The sequence below is a fragment of the Crocodylus porosus genome, unplaced genomic scaffold (assembly GCF_001723895.1).
Source record: "Crocodylus porosus isolate Cpor-Errol unplaced genomic scaffold, CroPor_comp1, whole genome shotgun sequence".
Taxonomy (NCBI): domain Eukaryota; kingdom Metazoa; phylum Chordata; order Crocodylia; family Crocodylidae; genus Crocodylus; species Crocodylus porosus.
Window position 1 is genome coordinate 17,013,918 of NW_017728918.1, and position 16,539 is coordinate 17,030,456.

Here is a 16,539-nt window from a genome sequence, read left to right on the forward strand (position 1 = left end):
CTCTTCTGTTGGGTACTTGTATACCATGTCTTACTTCATGACTTCAGGAGAAAAGCTTCCCTAGGGATATGTTGATACATCTGCACAATATAATTAAAAGATAGATGAAGTCTGGGGAATCCGGAGATTTTCAACCCTCCAAAAATATTTGGCTCCCATGTCAGACAGGCTTAGGTGGTTTATTTTTTATCAGAACCAATGTAGACATTTTAAAACAGACTTGCATGGCAGCACAATGGAAACCATCTCTGCTTGATGCAAATCTTCTCCAGAAATCAAATGTAGAGATGGAGCAGAATTATGGCCTGAGATTTCTTGACAGAACTGAAGTGATTAACTTCATGTTTTCTGAACCCCAGCCTGAGTACTGAATGATAAATTATTCCCAAAACTAATGCCAGTCTAAACCTTAATTTAATTTAGACCCAAACATCAGAATCCCTGCCCTTATTTATTAAAAATAAAGCTTTAAATTGTCTACATAATAATACTAGCTTATAATACTGTTCTTTTGACTAGGTCGCATGATAATGGCCTCTTTAGAAAGACACAAGTAAGGACACTTCCTTGACTTTTGACTGTCACTTATCTCTATCTAGTCCCAGTGTTTAAAGAGACTATGATGGCCACATTAGCAAACTACAAAATGGACGGACACCCAGAATCAATATGTTCCTGGTAGTTTACTGGGAAGGAGTTGCAAACTCATTCCCGTACTGGCTTCTTCTGACATTGTTTGTGTTTATCACTGACTGCTCTTGTAAGAGATCCCATCTAAAGAGCTAGATGGTCTTAAGACACAAAGCCAAATGTTATGAGTTAATTAGTACCAAAATGTGAATGAAAGGGAGTCCATTCAACCACATTAGGCTAGATGACTGAAGTAAAGAGATTTATCATTTTGAAAGTTGCTAATTGTGCCTGTTTCTCTGTTTGGAGAAGGGAGCCTGTAGGTCTGGGCCAGTTGCCCTTGGGGACCTATCTGTTAACTCACTGTCACCTACTCTTGAGATACCATCATCTTGTAACACTGAGCAATAAAATTTGTAATTGTAAGTCTTTTGAAGCTCACAGCTAAAGGACACTAACATGGTTTGTTTACACTGAAGGAGTTCACAAGAAAGCTAACAAAATTAGAGCAGTGTAATGGGTATACCAACAATATGCTCAGCCAAATACATATTGGTATTTCAGCCACTACCCTGTTTAAACTTTGTTTTGTATAAAACTGATATTACAAAGCTTAGGTAAAAAGCCTTCCATAATTAAGGATTGATCTATTCACTCAAGCAGCAGTATAACTGTCATGCATCCTGGAGTAATTATTATTTTGACTCATTTTGTATGAGATACTTGGTCTTATTACCATCAGCTATTTACTTCTGAGTCTGACCACAATGTGGATATAAATAGAGGTGTTAATTTATAGCATGGATAGATATCTAGAAGACGATATCTTTGTCTTAGGATGTTTTCAGCATTGGTAATACTTATTCCAAAGAACTGCGGAAGAGGTCTGATTCAGGAATTTATTTACCTATATGGCTAAATTAAATATGTGACTTCAGTGATACAACAATATTCATGTCCTTAAACTTAGACAGGAGTTATGTATGTTGTTGAGCTGATGCTATGACTTGTATATAGAAGCATCAAATAACATGTGAAAATGATGTTACCATTTCATTTCTGAAAAATGTAAAATCTCTTGATGGTGATTTAAATTATATGTAGCACATACCACTAAGGTAGCTTACCAAGTCTACTTCTCATGTATAAAAATATATCCCACAATATGTATACACACATATATGTGTGTGTCTATCTATACATACATGTATAAAATAATTAAATGGCACAATACCATATTATGAGGTAAAGTATGCCACACGAAGGAGTCAAGTAAGGGTACCACCACAGTAACATTGCCTGGAGCTACATGGGAGTGATCTTTGGGTATTAATGACTGTGATAAGGAATCTAAGATACAACATGGGGGGCAGAAGAAGCATAATGATTTAGCTCTTGCTATTCTTTTGCAAAGATGTTGCACATACTCCTTGTCTTATGGTTGTGTCACCTCACACAGAATAAAATCCAAGCAATAGGAAGCACTGAAACCAAGTGACAAGAGCACTTGGATGCACTACATCTCCCCAGTAAGGAATGATAGACACTCACAACTAAATATTCTTAAGGTTCTTCAGTGACTCCTGTTGTTCTGAAATGCTGCAATACTGCTTTGCTTTTCATACAGAATTTAAGTATGCCATTGTAATATTTAGAGGGTGAGAAAGTGACTATGTTGCTTAGAGACCATTATTAATTCCTGAAGGTACTGAGGGCAAAGGTGGTCCCCCAATGTTTCTTTTATCCAGTATCACCAATCCTTGTTAGAAAAGCCATGCAGAATGTTACCTAGTTGAAACCAATAGAGTTGTAACAGTATTTCGGGGGATTCCTTTGAAATTACTTAAAAATGATAGAATTTGACAAAGAACATGTTTTATTCATGGTGATTTAAGCATAACGTAGCTGTGATGGTAAAAAAAAAAGTATGCAAAAGGCAAGGATTTCTTAAAGAGATATTTTTTATTGGACCATCTGTGTAGTTGGTATAGAGTTAGGCAAGCTTTTGAATGCAAGCCATTCTTTGTCAGGTCTATGCCCTCAAAAGCTTGTCTAACTCTATCCCAGCTACACAGTTGGTCCAGCAAAAGATGTTACCCTAAGACATCTTGGCCTCTCCCTTCTTTTCTTGAGATTTATTTAAAACCATTTTATACAATTTTTGTAGCAGAAAGATTATTACATGGTGACTCCAAAAAGCCTAGAGATAGGTTATATTTTTTAGTTTCTTAAAATGCTTTCAAAAGGTTGCACAGGGATAGGCATAACTTAACTCTTTGTGTTTAGCATTCACTTGGAGGTTATTTAATTGAACGTGACTAATGCGTAGCTCATAGTCTGCTTTTTCTAAGAGCCATGTTATTGTTTATATAATCTTTTAGATCCTTGACACTAGTGTCCTTCCTTAACGAATTTGCTTTTACACATAGGCTAGTTTCAAGGACTACTTTTGACAGAAAGGTTGACATCTAATTGTTTATTTTTTAAAGAAAAAACATCCCTGAAAAATGTATTTGGGTTTGATGGCAGGTGTATACATGGAACCAAAACTAATTTGTCCAATGGGATTTGTTCTGAAGGCTGAATTCTCTACCAGTTTGTCACATTTTTGGGACTACCCAAGAGCCTTGACAGTGTCCCTTTAAGACAAAACTGTTGTATGGAGTCAAATTCTGGTCTTGTTTTGCACTTCTAGAACGGAGTGGAAGCTAAGTGACAATAGCACTACCCAATAAAGGCATTACAGCCATTCACAGTGTTACCTGTGAGATTCTTTGCTGAAATAGTATTAACTGCAATATGGATTTTTTTTTAACCACAATGATTCATCCTGCCTATCCAGTGCCTATCCATGGAGGTTAGAGCTATCTATACATAGCTGTAAACTCCATTCTTTATTGATTTGCCAAAACTCCAGGTTGTGAATTTCTAGTTTCTGGAGACACTCTGGGGGGGCTGATGAACAAATGCCATTCCAAATTTGAAACTGATTGTTTGGATGAGATGCAAAAATTCTCTCTCCTTTCTTTCCCTTTAGACATGCATGATTTTGATTGCCCTTGCAAATAGCTTTCTGAAGGAGAAAACAATTTGGTCATTCATGTTTCTGTTTCAGTTTAATGTATTTGATGTTCCTATTAGTTCCACTTGGGGGAAAGAAAAGTGCTTTCATTCTGCATTACTTGATTGTTTCCATCAGTGTCACTTCCCCCTCCCCATTTTTCACACCTCCTACTGTGTATGGTCGCCTGCTGCACCATTTATTTTTGCAACGTGTAAACTGTTACTTCCTCCAACAAATCAGCCCTGCTTAGGGTGAAATTAAAGGGCTGAAGGGGTGACTGACCTACTGTTTTTGACATTTTAAGATTTCAGCATCAGGCTAGAAGCAGCTGCCCTTTTCTTCATATAGATATTTATCAACTCTCCAAAGAATTTATGGACTCAGAGATGAATTAGTTTAACTTAAAAACAGAGGGGAAAAAGGGTGTTAAAGGCGGTCCATAAGAGAAAGCTGAGGGGGGATCTAGTGGCCTGTTACAAACTAGTCAGAGGGGAGCAGCAGGCACTGGGGGAGTCCCTGTTCCCCCGAGCACTACCAGGAGTGACTAGAAATAATGGTCACAGGCTGGCAGAGGGTAGATGCAGACTAGACATCAAGAGGCGCTATTTCACTGTCAGGGCGGCTAGGATCTGGAACCAACTTCCAAGGAAAGTGGTGCTGGCTCCTACCCTGGGGGTCTTTAAGACAAGGCTAGATAAACACCTTGCCAGGGTTGTTTGACCCCAGTACTCTTTCCTGCCGTGACAGGGGGTCGGACTTGATGATCTGCTCAGGTCCCTTCCAACCCTACCAACTATGAAACTATGAAACTATATTCCAGGAAATATATACTGCACTTCTTGGCCAGGAACAGACATTACACTTTTACTGATAAAAGTGATCAGAAACTGGTCTATATCTATAACAGAACAGATGTTCAGCACACATAGACAGGTTTTAAAATGGTGGAACCCAGTCTAAGACTTGCCCCCCACCCGTCTGCCACCAAAGGGCAAATATGTTTTCTGTCTGCTACCAACCTACACTGTTTACAGAAAAATGCGCTACTTGGATCGATTCTGCATCAGGCTTTTGGGATGTCTCTACCTAGCCCTTATGAGATAAGAGCTGGCAACAAACCAGGTGAGAATTAATTAGTCTTACTGACTTATTCAATGAGTGGGCAAGAGTGCCTGGAGCTCGCAATTTAGTGCCAGGGTTGAAAGTCAAGACACATACTAATTTCAAGTTGGCACCTCTGTGCCCAAAGCAAATGTTTAAGGATAGCCTAATCCTACAAACTCGTATTTAGCTGAGTTGTTCTTACTCCTTGTCTGGGATTTGTAGGACTGGATCTGATGATTCTGGACAACTGGTAGGAAATGATGCTGCAGCGCAGTCTGACAGATCAGGAAATGGCAGGCGCCGGCAGTGGAATTCAGGCTGGCAGGGACAGCAGAAGGGGAGACCTTTCTAAATGGCACCCATCTTGTTCCAAGCAAGTTCAGTACTTTTCACTCAAACTGTTTTTCACCCCAGAATTTGGCAAAAATATTTTTTATGTAGTCTTGAAGGGACCAGAGAAGAGAAAGGAACAACTTTCCTGCAAGAATAGTGAGTGGACCTCGAACTATTCTGTAGTGCCTGGAATATCCTCCTTTTTCTTCTTTTCTTTTTCTCCTCCATTTGGCCCAGAATTCTTCTCCTAGTTTATTGTAGATCTGTTGCTGGAAAAAAACAGGAAAGACTGAGGGCAGAAAAGCAATTCAGTTAGCTGGAATGAAGAACCGGAGATTCAACAGAGGAACTTGTGAAGCTGGAGATTTGGCCAGATATTTGGCTTCTTTCAGTCAAAAAACCTGTCTCTCACATGTGCAGTGGTTACTGATTATTCAGCCTCATGCTGATGATGAAGGGAAAACTCCCAGGTTTGTTGAACTACAGCCTTTTCTCTCCACCAACACAATAGGTGCACTCACTTGAGCTGTGAATGCTGTTTAATCCTACCGGGTGAGATAAATAAGAACAGTCAGACTTCTTTCTAGTTCAAAACTGTAGTCTATTATAGGAAGTAGGGCTGTGCGAAATGGCACCATTCTGTTTTGACGCAACCGCGTTTCATTTCAAATTTCGTTTAAATTCAAAACTGCTGTTCTGTTTCATTTCGTCGAAACAGTGATGGTGTTTCAATGCGGTTTCGATATTTTGCCCATAGGCTATAATGGGGAAATGTGAAACAGCCTCTCTCACCAAGCAGGCCGATCAGGGGCCCACAACCCTGGGAGGGCTGCGGGGCCTGTGCCAATCCTCCCCTGGTTGCGGGCCCCTGATCTGCCTGCCAGATGGGGGAGGAAGCTGGGTGCCACGACCCCAGGAGGGTTGCAGGGGCTGTGTAATCAGGCTCAGTTCCCTTCCCCAGTTCGATTGGTTGCAGCTAGGCTGAGTTCCCTTCCCCAGCCCGATTATAGCAGGGCTGTTTCGAAACTTGAAATGTTTCAAAACTTCTGAAATGTTTCGACTGCCCTAGTTTTGTTTCAAGGCTGTTTCAAAGCCCTTCATTTCATTTTGATTTCTCTCTTTCAGCAAAATTTCACATGGCCCTAATAGGAAGGTTTAAAGATATACTGCTGCTATTCCTACAGTATTGACTTGCCTTCCAGTCATTCAGTGAGCAACGAGACATTTGTTGGGTGTGGGTTGTTCTCCTCATCATTCCCACAGAGGAAGAAGTAAGTGCCGAATGGAGTGTTTTGGTTTGGTCCTTTTGTGAAATGTGCATGTTGCTTTGTGTAAGAAAAAACAGCTCGGAGAGGTTCACCTTTCAGAGAGAGTAGAAGGTGTTGGAGTTAGTGACAGTCTTTCATTCCTGACTGAGTTTGGTCTAGTCTTGCAGACTGATCTCTAAGTTAGCTCTGTCCCTTACCCAGACACGCTTCAACCTTGTCTGTTCTGGTCTACCAGGGGAGCGGAGTTGTCAACTGCAGCCGTCATCTAGATCATTTCGGGTTTCCCTACTCTGCAATCAGAAGCATGATTGCAGATTGTGTACACCCACCAGAGAACATCTTAAACTACCTAGCTCAAGTATTAATAATAGCATCTTCTGTAGCCATCTGAGTAAATAGGCTGGTTGTCCAAGTTGAGCTCTGTACTGCTGCAGCTGCGTTGTTATCAGTATCACTGTTAGGTAATGTAAACCAGGGTTGGGTATGCCTACATGAATTACAATCATATTTTGAATTGCATTATAGCCATGGTCTTAGACGTGCTGATTATTCCTCACTGAACACCTTGTAGATAAGCACCAAGGCTCTAAATGGACCTTGGTGTGGAGCGTGGAGGACAAAGATTGAGTCCCTTATTTTAGAAAGTTTTTGCCTCTCTCTCTCTCCCATTCCAGGCTCTTTGCACTCATGTAGCATTGGCCCGTGAATACATGGAGCTAGTCCATTGAACTCAGTGGTAGCACTTGTAGAATTAAAATTACTCAGGTGTTTAAATCTCTCCGGAACTGAGGACTTCCCTGGTTACGGTGTTCTTAAACTTTTTAAGAATGAAAGTCATAAAAATACCAAGATGGAGATATAGTTCTTGGTTGTAGCCGTGTTGCTCTAAGGACATAGGCAGGCAAGGTTCTTTGGGTAGATGTGATATCTTTTATTACACCAACTGATGAGTCGGAAAAAAATTCTTAGCAAGCTTTCGAGTGCAGTCACTCTTCGTCAGGCATAAGGAGTCTCTAAGCACTAAATTAATACATTCTCAGGGACAGGAGAGGATAGCACCTCGCTGAGCTCTGAGTGCAGTTGCTTGCCCTCTTCCAAGCTTGGTTGTGCTGGAAACTGGTTTGCTCAGTTCCGGGTCTAGGTAAGTGCAGTTTCCTGCAAAGGGAACAATTATGTTCTCCCAAACACACAGAAGCATCAGAATTCACAGCATGCATTTTACAAGGGCAATAAAATTTTATTTGCACACACAGAAGAAACAGGGTGCAGTGAAATACCTAATGCACCCAATTATCCTCCAAAATAAATGTATGTAAACAAAATTGGCTGAATTTGGCTCAGGCTTAATTTTTTTTGCATTTGAACCTCTCTATATGTAGCAATAACCTCCCTTTCACGCATTCAGCACTCATTTCATGTGATTTCTCTTGTTTTGTCCCTTTGTAACTGAGCTCGTTGAGTTTGAGAGACTGCCCAATGTCAGTGCGAGGAACACGGGAAAGGCTTGACATCAATTGTAACATTACACACAACATAAAACTTAACAACTTTAATCAGCCTTTCATTGCTATTTAAAGCAACTGCGCATGGCTTTTTAAGATCTTAAAAATTAATCAGCATCTAAAAGGCCTTGATTTTGCAGAAGGGCAAAATCTTGCCTTTAGCCTGTTATTTCAGTTCTGTTATATAATAGGTAAGGGTTTTTCTTTTCCTTTTTCTGTTTTTGACAGGTAAGTGGATTTTTTTAAAAGTTGAACAGCAATTGATCTCCTGGGGAAATAAAACTTCAGAGAGGCAAATTAAAGGACATAAAGGGGGACAGACTCTCCTTTGACTTTCACCCTGTGTGATCCTCCTGTGAGATTGTATGCCAAGGCAGCGAAGTGGCAGAGGATGACTCTCAGGACAGAATTTGGTCCCTGGATTTTAATGTTTGTTCTTACAGAAATGGGAATCTTAATGAGGACGTGGGTGGTTTGGTGATAAAACTGTAAGGTTCTACCTTTGTGGCACGAGTCCAAATGTACACGAAGGCCTCAGCTCTGTCCCTCACTGACATGCGATCATCTCATAAAACACCAAAGTTTCTGCTTAGGGGAGGCCCAGACTAAGCAGGAATGGAGCCGGAGTTACCTCTCGCCCCTAATAAGGGGGGTCCCTGTAGGTCAGAGCTGAGGTCGTTGGAAGGGCAGGGTGAGGAAGCTTGCTGGTCTTACAGCTGCAAGCTCTGGGCTGTGGAGAAATAAAAGGTTTTGTGTCTACTCTTTTAGCAAGCTAATCAGCTAATTTACTCATTTATTTTTTTAGATTCTTCTTTCCAAAACTGTTCTTTGAAAAATACCTTCTCAGAAGATTTATAGTCTCATCTTTCTCAATGCACTGGGGTGTAGTTAAAAGGCTTCTTTGAAGCAGTTTGGAGGAATTGCACACAAATCTTCAATGAGCATCAAACCTACAGATTTTCTTAATAGGGGTTTTGTGGGGAGAAATAAATCTGTGTCACCGCTAACGTATAAATATACTGAATTGTATTTACAGCACATAAAATTTTACATCTTTGAGCTGTCTCTGTCTGGCAGCAGTAGCTTTATTTTGGACTGGATGGGCGAGGATGCTCAGTAAAGTTTATTTCACGCTGTATGAAAACCAGTGTTGTTTTTTTGGATTTTTTTCTTTGGACTAGTGGAGCTGTAACCATAACCTGGGTCATAAATATTTCAGAGGAAGGAGGAAAAGGGGGTCATGAAATTTTCCACAGAATCTAATCTGTTTTATTGTTCTTTCTTTAAATTGTTTCTGGTTGGGAAGATAGCATTTTACTTCTGAATGTCAGGCCTCACCGTTGTTGCATTTTTTAAATATCGAGGCTAAGTACAGACAGTCAGAAGACCCGAGGCTGAATTGATTCAGTCTTTGCAGGTTAGTCTAAGCTGCATAGATAGAACTGCTAAGCAAATTAACAGACATTCACATTTGATTCCTGAAATGCAGCCACATGCCTGTGGTGGCTCAGGTGAAAAGCTGGGGGATGCTGGAGCATGCCTCCCTGCTTGGCTGGAGCAGACAGCTTGGGCCAAGGCTAGCCCGCCCACCCTGCGAGGGGGGATTTGTAGGAAAGGTGTGAAGTATCCTGGGATGCTGGGGGTCTGTGAATTAATTTGAATCTGCATGGGATGTGAGACAGTAGTTCAATAAACTGGTTTAACCAAAATCAGTTAAGTCTGATACTATATCCATCCAGTTTTATCTTAAACTGATTTTGGCCATTTTCAAAGCGGTTTCTGTGCACTGAACTTCTGTTGTGTTACAGATCTGAACTGGTTTCTGATCATTTATACCAGTTTGTGTGTAATTTCTGTCCTTAGCCTTAGCATCATTTAGTGCCTGGAATTCCCATAGGGGGCTCAGACATCTTATTAACCTTTACACAACTTGTGCAAAGGTCACTTCCATGGGGTGAAGGGTAGTGCAGGAACTGCTTCTTCTATACGTAACAGGGATGCAAGTAGCACCACAAAGGGTGGTAAAGCCAGCACATTTCCATATCAGGAAGATTTGCGTGAGGCTGTAGCTCCTTCAAATACAGTCCTTCCTCAGGTTTCCACTGGGGCAGGGCGGCTTGGCATCTGTCCTACTCTGCCCCACTCTTATTAAAGGAAGGGGTTTAGAAAGCACAATATATAGCTGCCAATGGGGAATATGCAGCTTATACAATTTTATCACATGTGAATACATACAGGATGAGGTTTTCAGAAGCATTCAAAACGGGGCAATTTGACTCCCACTAACATCAATGGGAATGCACCACCTAACTTAAATGAGAAGGAAATTAATCCAATCTCACCTGCAGCTTTTTTATATTGTTTTAAATTTGTAGGCATTTGATGGACTTGGCAAAATTAACACATTATTATGAGTTTCTTTGGCGGAAGCAGTTCAGTGGGTTATGGGGATGGTGGGGGAAGCGAAATAAAATTGGAAGTAAATGGCTATTTTTCCATTTTTCCCTTTTCCATATGGAAATTCAAAGCTATGCTAACTCCTGATCTAAACACTGTTTGTTATCACCACCTGATGAAGCTTGTAAGTTGCCCCATGATGTGTAATATGCGCAGATTTATATTATGAAACATAAATTCCTGAAAAGGGAAACTGAGTGTGAACCTTAAGGGAGAGACACATTCCAGATCAGAACTTAAGTGCTGGCCATAAAACTGTTTGGAAAATGTACTTACAGGATTTTTTATAATGTAAATGATCTGCTCAGAGTATATTTTTAGAAATCAAAATCCATTTTATGACTATAACGACTACAAAGCCTACACATTGCTATTTATTTGAATGGGAAAGAAATATTTAAATGTGGCATTATCTCTTCTTGGATGACACCATTTTCTAACCACAATATGTGCACTTTAAGTGGTTCCTGACAATTCAGCCACATAAGGCTTAATCCCCAATCAATGCCGTTTTTACATGTAAAGCAAAAGACTATGTTTCCCATCATAAAAAGTTATGGTGTTTATACAAAACTGTAGCTAAGCTCATAAAACTCTATTGATTTCCCAGTGGGATCCTAAGAGGACACTTGGCTGTGCTAGACAACACATTGATTTCTAACTCTAATATAAATTTAACTTCCGCAGATTCAAAATATTCCTCTTATCTATTGTGCCTTTCAATTAACGCATGGCAAAAGGCCATTTTTGAAGAGGAAGGAACTTCACCTCTACCCCTATTTTAATGTAACTAAGTGCTATATGTGAACTGCAATTTTGAAACTATCCTTTGTTTGGTCATATTTTAGCTTTATGTATTTAAAAGGAACATCTCTGGTGCAACTCTAGTATATTCAACATCTCCAGTGCACAGTCTGATCTAGTGCCCAGTGGAAAGAGCTCACATTGGCTCAAGTAAAAGTTTAATTAAGCACGTGTACTTGCAAAGCAGTGTTTAAAAAATTAGGCAATTATGCAGACACCAGGTTGTCCGTATAATCAAAGCTGTGCTATGGATCTTTAAGTTGAATATCAATGTTTGATTTTCTCATAAGGAAGAGAGTGATGCAATAAGATGATAAAATATGACCCAATACTCTGTTGTAGCTTAAAAATATTAGACAGGATTTAAAGTCTTATGAAATGTGAGGTCTTCTGGTGAAAACTCATTGGTACTAAAAAAAGCAAAGCAATTAATGTTCCTGGATATTTTCTTTCAATTATTGAAATTCTACACGCTTATGAATTAAATGAAGTGAGGACATAAAACCCTTTCCTGACAGCCTGTCACACCAGCCCCAATTATTTTTATAGTTCTTGTTGCCAGAAATCACTTGCGATATTTAATTCCTTCCCCCTTGTGTTATATAGTAAAAATTTTTAATACATCTCTATATTATTAGGGGCCATACGACATACGCCATTCCATACAGACAACCAGGAGCTTTGCAATTAATTTCTATGGGCGAAGTTTCTGATCCAACAAGATAAAGTCTGTTGTACTGTCTACTGAATATCGAGATGAATATTGTCAAGCCATAGCTGCTGATTTTGAAGGAACTCATTGTGATGGCGAGACTGGAAGTTAGTTTTGAATTACAAAGAAAACATGGAATGAAAAATGCAGAGATAAAAAGGGTTGTTGGGGAAATCTACCTCCTTAACAAAGGTTTTTAATGTGCACTTTCTTTCTCTATCTTGCTCAAATAAAATATGTTAATACAATGTTAAGTTTCAGATTTAAACCACAAGAGTCAGAAAATTCAGAATTAAGACTCCCATGGTAACCTTCTGGGAGATCCCATTGTGCATATTACATTTTATGACAGGTCTTTCATTACATGATCACATAACACTGTGGCAATGTGACATGCTCTGAGTGATATCGTATAAGTGTGTGGTTGGTTATGGAGGTTAACGAAATGTCAGTGTTACTAAATAGTCCTTATTTTGTCTTGTAAAAGTCTGGTGACTATAGTTTTAATATAACCAGTACCGAAGGATTGACACACACATAAGTGCACAGGTTTATATAAACACTTCTCAATTAATTGTTGTACATACAATTTAAAGGACAAGGCACTCTTCACTCCATTTCTAGTCAGCCTGTGTTTTGCCTGAGCAAAGAGTTTGAAATTTGGCTCTTAGCACGTTTTGTATTGTTGCTTTCCCTGTTTTGCTCTTTGGAGACGGTATAAATTATATTAAACTAAGGAAACGTTTACATGTGCCTTTCGGGAGTATGATTTTTTTCCCCTCAAAATGAAAAAAACCTGAAACTTTTCATGAGACCAAAATCTGCTTAATACCCTTGGTTGCTTATGAATGAATGTTACCAATGTCGGAGTATAAGGGAATATTTTCAGAAAGGCAGCTTTCTTTTTTCAGGGGCAGTTTCTGATTTAGAAACCCATTCTGAACTGGGGACCCAGAACTGAGACTGTCTTCTTCAAGCTACTTAATGCAGGAGCACAAACAATCCAGTTGCACTTGCAGTATGTTTAAAGGGAGTGAAATGAAAAGTGCATATTCTGTGTGTGATAATGCAGTCCCTGATATTGGAGAGCTGGCCCTTTATCACACTAGCACTGAATCTTATTAAAGTTGTGCACGAAAACTTCCATAGCTTTTTAAGATGAAACTCAGATGATCTGTGTTTTTGTTTTTGTATTTAAGCTTACATGTGGTAGTAAATAGTAATGCTTTCTTATTATCACATAAGGAACACATACTTATTTCTTTTGCATTGTGGAGTTTCTTTTAGGAACTTTTAAGTAAGAGTTAGATTTTCCTTGGGGTGCAATTCAGGAAAAGGAAGACTTTCCCTGTCATTCATGCACCATAGCAATCTTCACATAATATTCAGTGTGCCAGGAGAGCAAGGCAGTGAATATAGTCAAGATGGTATGGTTTGTGGGCTAGACGGCATAGACAATGCAGCCAACAGCAGAGCAGTAGAAATGGTTGAAAAACTTCTAAACAAGTAATTCCATGCTGTTCATTATAAAGGGTTTTTTTTTGTTAGTTCTTAGCCTGAATACTTGCAGTTTCTGTTTGGATTTGGGCCCATTATTGTGTCTAGCTTCTGATCTTGCAAAGACACGCTTAATGCTCAATAAATAGGTAATTGAGTGAAATTTAATGATCTGTGATATCTAGGAGGTCAGATCAGATGATCCAAAGGTCCCTTTGGCCTTAAGCTCCATGAATCTACTAAATGTATGCACAGTGAATAGTTCTGCTGGCTTCAGTGGGACTCCTTTCACTATACATAAAGTTGCTTACAGGCCTCAGTACTAGCAAAATCAGGGCTACAGGGATATGTTGCATATTTCGAACCTGGATGAAACCTAGCCTTCCCACATAGGGTACATCCAGACAAGCGTGGTCATGCAGCACCGCATACAGCACAGTGCAGTGTTCTCTGCACTGCAAGGACTGACTGCCTGAGCATGCACTGCTACATTTTTTAATTCTGTGGAAAAAAAACCTGGGGCAGTGCATGCTCAGGCAGCACGCGCTTGGGCAGCATGCACTGCTAAAAAACAGAACCAGGCTGCTTGGAGCCATGTTGTTGCTGCCAGCCAGCTTTGCCTGGCCGGATTGCCACAGCTGCGGCTCTGGGGCCAGCACAGTGCTGCTATGCCACCTGGGACAACTTGCCAAGCGTGTATTTATAATTTTTTAAAAGAAAACATATATATATATTAGAAAACATATATATATGTTTTCTAAATATATATAAACACACACACATGCATATATGGTCCCTTAGCCCTGCCCAGCCCAGGCAGCCCAGGCCATAGCACATGCAGCTGATCCCACTGTTCCCAGGTGCCAGCAGGGCAAGGACAGTGGTGCGGCCAGACTTGGATTCCTGGCAGCCCTTGTGGTGGTGGCTCGCTCTGCCCAGCTGCTGCTTTCAGTGTTGCTGCTGCTGCCAGACCCAGTCCCGTTGCCCAGTTACCCTGGCTGATCTGCCTTGCACCCACCACTGGGGATGCTGGATGGAGCAGACGGGCAGGGTCTCCATGGGCACTGGCTGGGACTCCAGTGGGCAGGGCATGCTTGGCTGTATGGATGGGATAGAGCCATGGGTGGACAGGGAGCAGCACCCGGGAGTGGGACAGGTGAGTGGGGATTGCAGGGTGATGACAGCCTGGGCCTAGGGGCTGGAGCCTGGCGCAAAGTTGTGATCTGATCCCCACACATCCCAGCCTGCAGAACCAGCTCCTGTCACAGGGATGTGTGCAGTGTGGATTGTAGGTCTACCCCGGGTCCTGGCCTTGCATGGCCAGTGGCCCATAATCCCATACCCCTCCTGATCCCAGACACCAGTCCTCATCCTCCCACGTCCCCATCCCATCCACCCAGCTGAGCTCACCCTATCCATGGGCATCCTGGGATGGTTTCCGCGGAGACCCCGGCCACCCGCTCTGTCCAGCACCCCCATCAGTGGGTGTGGGGGTCCACACATGCCTGGGGCTGGATAGAATTGCCACTGTCCCCTCCCCCACTGCTGCTCCCTGCACAGCGTCAGCAACCTCCCCTGCCCTCCCCCCCGGCCCACAACAGCTCACCAAAACTCCAGCCCAAACAGTTTCCCACCCCTGTGCTATAAACTTCCTCCTAAAAACTTAGTGACAGAGAGGGAAAATGAATGATGTAAAGACTGTCATCACATCTTCGCTCCATTGGCATGAGAGGAAGTGCCTCTGCACAGAAAGAGATTTTGAGGGCCACGAACTCCCTCCAAGAATGAGTTCACATAGGAACTGAAGACCATCATAAACCTCATCACCTCCTGCTTTCAGGAGTATGTGTGTGCGTGAGCATTATATTTATGCAAATAAAATGCACCAGATATGTGACGTATGTATTATATATAAAATACATCTATGATACACACACATAACATATCTGTACAACAGAGGCTTGGACTAGGTGACCTCTCAAGGTCCTTTCCAGCCCTACTTCTCTATGATTCTATGAATACATATGTATTATATGTACCATATTTTCTCACAGCGTCCACTTTTCCCCAAAAACCTGCTGCTGGAAATTGGAATGCACAGTATATATGAGAGGAATATGGGAAAATTAGATTCTGTAGCTTACTGGGTGAAACCAGAAGTAAAATCTATGGTGTTCCATGGGGAGCAAAATATTAGGCTCAGCTCCCTAGCTGCTGCTGCTCAGTTACTTGCTACGAGGAAAGATATTTTTCTTCATTATACCTTTGAAAAATTAGGTGGACATTATATTTCAGGGCATGTTGTATGTGGGGGAATCTTCTTTGGCTATCCCTTGATACAAGGATGATTTCTGCTGGGGGGAGGGGGAAGGGATTATTGCTGAGTTTTAAGATGGCTGAAGAGTCCAACCCATGCTCTGCAAGTTTTTCCACATATATGACAGGTGGTGCGTTGGAGGGCACAGCTGTTGGCCAAAATGTTGTGTAGGATGTTGTACACTTTCCTTCCTCCTCTGTCATTTCTTGGCTGCCTGAGCAAGAGAGTTCTCTTCAAAATGGGCTGTAGCTTGGTATATGGTGCAGCGCCATTGAGACCTGTTATCAGCCAGCACTTGCCAGTTTGTAAAGTTGATGCCACCCTTCTTAAGGTAGGCTTTCAGGGTGTCCTTGTAACACTTTCTCTTCCCTTCATGGGTCCTATTGCCATGACTGAGTTGAGAGAAGAGGACCTGCTTTGGAAGATGAGTGTCAGCCATCTGAACACAGTGGCTAGCCCAGCAGAGTTGATGTTTCATTATCTGTGCCTCAGTACTGGTTATGTTAGCTGCAGAGAGGATGCTGGCATTGGTGCAGTGGTCTTGCCATCTAATGAGACGGATCTTCCTGAGGCAACACTGATAGAACCACTCCAGGTGCTTAAGATGGCTTTGATATGTCACCCACATCTCACACCCAGAGAGGGGCATGGGGATAACCACTGAATTGTAGACCAGGATCTTTGTTTCCATCCGCAGATCTTGGTCAGTAAAGATTTGGTGAATCAGCTTTCCAAAGGATATGTTCAATTTCTACATCAAGACTGACTGACTAAGAGAGGTGGCTGCCAAGGTATGGGAAATGCTCGATGTTTTCCAGGGATTCTCCACCAGTAGTAATTTTTTTGGGGGG

General features: G+C 41.3%; 1 long non-coding RNA gene across 1 annotated transcript in view; it reads left to right on the forward strand.

Moving 5' to 3' along the window:
* The first annotated feature begins 14,793 nt into the window (after positions 1 to 14,793).
* The window catches only part of LOC109312186, a 2,988-nt gene continuing 1,242 nt past the window's right edge, over positions 14,794 to 16,539 (forward strand). The window contains exon 1 of the long non-coding RNA XR_002101720.1: positions 14,794 to 14,805. This is a non-coding gene — a long non-coding RNA (uncharacterized LOC109312186). The remainder of the gene's footprint in view (positions 14,806 to 16,539) is intronic.